Source organism: Thermobia domestica, chromosome 7, assembly GCF_964235325.1.
Source record: "Thermobia domestica chromosome 7, izTheDome1.hap1.1, whole genome shotgun sequence".
In the NCBI taxonomy this organism is placed as follows: Eukaryota; Metazoa; Arthropoda; class Insecta; order Zygentoma; family Lepismatidae; genus Thermobia; species Thermobia domestica.
In genome coordinates this window covers 136,861,700-136,867,699 of record NC_137460.1, presented here as the reverse complement: position 1 = coordinate 136,867,699, position 6,000 = coordinate 136,861,700, and positions in this window count along the sequence as shown.

The window sequence follows — 6,000 nt, the reverse complement described above, 5'->3', positions numbered from 1 at the left end:
CTCAAAATGTGTGCTGCAATAGAAAACCCCACGAAGTGCGAGGTGAAAGCTGTTATACGTTTTCTTACGGCGAAACAATATTCGGCAGCAGCTTTTCATTGGCAGAACTTTGTGCAGTGTATTGACCAAGCGTGATGATGAAGAAGGGTTCGTTCATTTAAAAGTGAACGAATAAACATGCAAAGAGAGAAGTGGCAGGCCATCAATGGTCACTGATGAACTCACTCAGAGAATTGATGGAAAACTTCCTGGAAATTGTGAAGAAAGTGCATAATCTCCGAACTTTCCGATCAATTTCCACAAATTTCCAGGATTATATTATATATCGTAGTGACAAAGACGTTAGGCTACATGAAGTACTGTGGTTCTAGGCACAGGCGGAATATTTTTTTGCTGATGGAATTTCTATGATATGATATGTGCTTAAATGTTCATGGAAACTATGTTGAAAGATAGAGGAAAGAAGTAGTTTTCAGATGTATACAATAAATTATTCAAATTTACTTTGGAGTTTGTTTTTTAACCAATCGAAGAGAGAGAGAGAGAGAAAAGTCAATGTTACTCGAATTTTGTAAGTACCAATTTCTTGGAACTTTTGTTTAAAATTTATTTTTCTTGTATCTTGTTCTCCAATTGATTCATGACGTCACAGTTATCTGCTCCTCTTTTTCATATACATCACGGAGAAGGGAATGAGCTGGCAAGTAACTCAACGTTGAATCGAAGTCAGTGGCGGAAGGCAAACTAGGACATCAACAACGAAGTCGATGATTTTGTAGGCATGTTACACAGTTTCTAGCCGATCTATCCATCTCTGTTGGAATTACTCATCGAGATACTCACAAACACATGATCCGAAATGAGATGGTGCCCCGTCATGTTGATAGAACAAAGGGAAAGAGCCATCCTCTAATGCGACGGACGGTAGGATCTCCTCCACAAGCATATTACGGTAGGTAATTCCATTTAAATTGCCCTGGATAAAAAATAATACATGATTTTTAATATTTAAAATATACTAAAAAATTGATAGTTTAGATGAAGAATGAAGGAACCTAGGGTACATTCTGCATTTACATTAGAAAAGCATAAACACAACTTGTCTTTGTACATTCCGCAGCAAAAAACCTGCAACATGAGCATGTAAGTTTCTTGTGAAATGACGAAAACTTTTGCTCCAAAATAAGTGTGTAGTTGAGAACGCCGAGGTTTCTCCTGGCGTGATTCGTGCCACTTGGACGTTATGTTGATTCCTTGAGCTGTTAGACGTAGTTTCACAATAAACTTACATGCTCATTTTGCAGGTTTTTTGCTGCGGACTGTACATAGCACACGTTTAAAGAACAAATATATAACTCTTTATTCAGGCACGTAGCCAGAATTTCGTAAAGAAGGCGGGGTCCGTGACATGAAATACTGTGGTCATCACACCAGGGGCTCGATCATTCTGAACTATTTTACTGGAAACATATATTGGTTTGTTGGACAATAAAATGAGGATATGTTAGTAAGTATTTTAATACAAACTATGAAGAAATCTCGAGTAAAAGAATAAAAAAATATTGAAAATGATTTTACAATATTTGCGTTCCTTCCTTTCTTCATTCAAATATAAAACGATTCCTTTCATTATGACCTCAATTATTATAAAAAAGTACATATCCATTATTATAAAAGGTACATATTCACTATTATAAAAAGTAGATATCCAATAACGTCTTGTAAAATATTTTACAATATCTGCGTCCCTTTCTCTATTGAATCAAACGTTAACAGAACTTCCTTTCCACGTAACTTTTTTGTTCTAATTATTCCCGTCAATTACAGACTGTTCAAAATGACAGGTTATCGGTAAATGTGGACTAGAAAACTAGTTCTGAAATAACGTGTTTAATACTGCAGAGAAGCGATGACGAAAAATTAATATATAAAATGTCCACATTATTACAGAACGGCACTATGCTTTCGAAAGCTTGTAATTTCCATGACTAATAGCAGAAATTCTGAGAATTCTGTAACTTTTCTAGAAATTTCAAATTCCCTGACTTTTCCACGGTATCCCACTCATTCGCCTCCATGTATTGTAATAGAATTTTCCTCATAAGAAAGAGTAACCAAAAGCTTGCTGCAGATTTATATTTTTAACGCTGATTCTTCTTTTTTTCTTTTCTTTTTATTTCATCCTTCCTTATTTTTTCAATTCTGTTTTCGAAGGGGGCTCTGCCCCCTTGTCTATATGACTGCTTTATTCAAATAATGAACTGATGCGATTGAATTTCCATCAGATATGCGTTACTGTAAAATACAAAAAAAGATTACAAACAAATTAAAAGATTACAGAATTTAAATTCACTTCATATTTTTTATGTTTGTTGTCACTCCCTAACTACTACTAAGAGATATGCATAATTTTATTCGGTTTTAAAATTGTTATAATTGGTTGCTGTAAGAACTATATTATTTTCCAATGCCTTCGAAGTATATACAGGGAACAAATTCGATAAACTAATTCTCTTTTGCGCAACTCTGTTACAAATAAACTAAAATATTGTCTTATGTTGTGTGATCCTTTCACTAGGTATTTCGTATTCAATTACTTTTGCTTTTGTGAGCTTCTACGGTAAAACGAATTTCTTGAAGTTCTATCTTGAACTTCCCTCTTCCGTCTTTTATTCCGCTGTATAAGTGAAAGTGCAAATAGATCTTTTGCACATCTACATTTGTATAAAGTGAGAACTTGTTTGCAAAATCATTGCAGGAAAAGCACTCATAAACTTCTTCAAGTGGTCTCAGAAGATGTGCCTCTATATTCATTTCCATGACTTTAATGTTCGCCAAGCGTTCCTTCACTGGTAACGCTTGATAGACTCACACATAAATTTAAATCCTTCGAAGCATAATTTAGTATATTGTAATTTAGTCATAAGTTAAAAGCATTATCCCATTGTCAATCAACATACATGTATATTTATCTAGATTTTATTTTACTCTCTTGGCTCGGATGTAATACGGTTCGTAAAAAAAAGTATTGCGCAAAGTACGTAGCTTTAATCTGCACAAAGACTGCAATAGAAGAACCAAATACATTAAAGCTATTTTGTCAGTTTCTGTATCTTATCTTAGGGTTTTTATCTTACAATCATAATTGTTAGGTACTAAAAATTTATATATATTAAATGGTTACAATATATCAGAATAAAATGAAAATAAACTACTGGCCTCGATTTTGGCGACATCCATTATGATTCCAACAATTGGCAAGAAATACCCATCAGTTTCCCCACTAAATCCGTGGCATCGCATTAGTCGTGAGGTGGCATATTGAATGTACAACGAATTGTTAAAATTCTAAAGCATGTCAGAGGACATTCCTATACATCTGCATCCAAAATACTATATAAGACTCTTTGAAGATGTCCCCATTGGGAAAACCTCCATAATTTTTGTCTTTGGTTTCAGGTGCATGTATCTTCAGATGTAACTAAGGGGAACTAGATCTGTTAACGGTACATGGAATAACGAACAATTTATTTTAACTGATATATAAAATAATTCATTAGATTTCATCAACATCATATACGAAACAAAAGTAACACAGAGAAGCATTGTTATTAAATTTTATAACTGGGATAAAATAATTACTGAAATAAATATACAATTGTATTAATGATAACACATATAGATATTACACCAACGTGACAAATACATACACCAATGAACACAAAATATATTCAACATTAAATTGCCATGCGTATAGATGTGATAGAAGAGGTAGTTTGTAATGTATAAGATAGGACACAGCTAATGCGTTACAGTAAGTGCATGCACTATCTCAATTAATTTAGTGCATAACATATTATTATAGTTGAGTAGAAATTAATATTGAATATTGCTCGAAAGTAAGTGTCCCTATATGCTTCTAGTTACTAAAATTACATAATATCAGAAGGTAAGTAGGCGAAACAAAAGAATTACAGGTATTTCAGAAGCATGTAACATGCATCGATAGAACGAAGCAACAGATATTTCAATAGCACATGATAAAATCGAGTAAATATATCCTTGCCTTAATGTAATTCATTTGTAACATCTTATATACTTTGTTGTGTTATTGTCGATAAAAATCAACAGAAAAAAATAGCAAGTCATGAAAGCATCCTGTGCAAACACGCCTTTACGGATAAGAATAGAATAAAGAGACCTTGAACATGTCGACCATTCCAAATATATAGGAAATATTTTGACAAGAGAAATCTGGTCAAAAATAACTATAGCCTAAAAGGTATTTAACAAATAAAGTTCACTCATTACTAACAGACCTAACACTGGATTAAGTATGAAGCTGGTCAAGGGCTATATACGGAGTAAAGGATTGTACACTTTGGAGACTTGAACATTAAGGAAGTTAGAAAAGAAACATTTAGATATCTTTGTAATGTGGTGTTGAGTGAAGATGAAAACGATAAAATAGATGGAGAAAGTATCAAATGAAGGGATTTGAAAACAGGTAAGACAGAAAATGATATTTTTAACCTGCGTCTTTCGTTGTCAATTTTATATAACAGCAGAAACGCTATAGAGGAAAAAATGGAAAGAAAGCGAGGGGTAGGTAGAGCAATAAAACGGATCAGTGATTTCAAAAATAGAAGAAAATATTAGAAGTTAAAGGAGGAAGCTCAAGATCGAGCAGTGTCGAGGAAGTATCATCAGACTCTAACCAAAGAAATAAGACAAAATGTATTGGTCTTACAACCTCTAACAAGAAAAATATTTATTAACAAGTTAGTTTTGTTTCACAGAGTGAAACTATGGTAAATTTCCAAACTATTGAAATTGAACATTCAAACTTGAAGTAGTACATTTATAACTATCGGTTGCAATAAACTAATAATATCAAAGATAGAACCTGTTTCTCTTACGCTGAATCCATATCAGAAAGCCTTACTCACTATGTTTTGCTCTATGGTGATAAAGATTGTAACCAGAAATCATCAATTTGAACCAGTTCATGGTTTGAATAGATGGCTAACGGAGGAGACAGAATCTATCCTTGAGAATTTGAATCGATTGTAAAAAAAAATGCATCTCGATCTTATTTATTACTGATTTTGCTCTACGAAATTCAGTATTACATAGCACACACTTTTGCATAGCATTCTTCGCAATTCTCACACTTATGTATAGCGTACTTTGGAAGTCTCATAACATATTATTAGACTTCCAAACTAAGCTAGACATAAGTATCCTAAGTCTTATAGAACGGCTTTGTCCGTCTGTCCGTCTATCTGTAGACAGGTATCAGAGCAAAAACATTACGAGATATGAAGATGCGCATTTTTTCGCATTAGATTTAGGGTATGAAGGGAACATACCATTACAATCCGCCACACTCTACCAAAATCGGAAGTCGTTGAAATTTACTACTACTTTCGGTTTCCATACTGATTTCTCTAGACCAAACGCATTAAGAGATATACAGATGCAGTTTTTAGCATTGGATTTAGCTTCCAGACTAAGTTCTACCTTCTCCCTTAACTCTTTGTTGAATCTGGAAAAGGTTTAAACTTAAGAATTTCCAGTTTCAACATCTGTCACTCTAGAAAAAAAAACAGTAAGACACAGCGAGTAATAGTTTTTTGATATTGATTCAGCATCCAAGGAACATATTCTACCTTTGATCTTTTAATCTATTACAGCCAGCAGTTATAAATGCACTACTTCAAGTTTGGGTAATGAATTTCCATAGTTTGGAAGTTTTCCATACTTTCACACTGTGAAAAGAAACTCACTTGTTATTATTATTATTATTATTATTATTATTATTATTATTATTATTATTATTATTATTATTATTATTATTATTATTATTATTATTATTATTATTATTTTGTATTTCATTTCAATATTTCTCATTTTCATAAGGTTATTCATTTTATACTCTTCTCTGTTATTAACCTTATATATTTAAGCCTATTTGCTGTTCTTAAAGATCGGGAACTC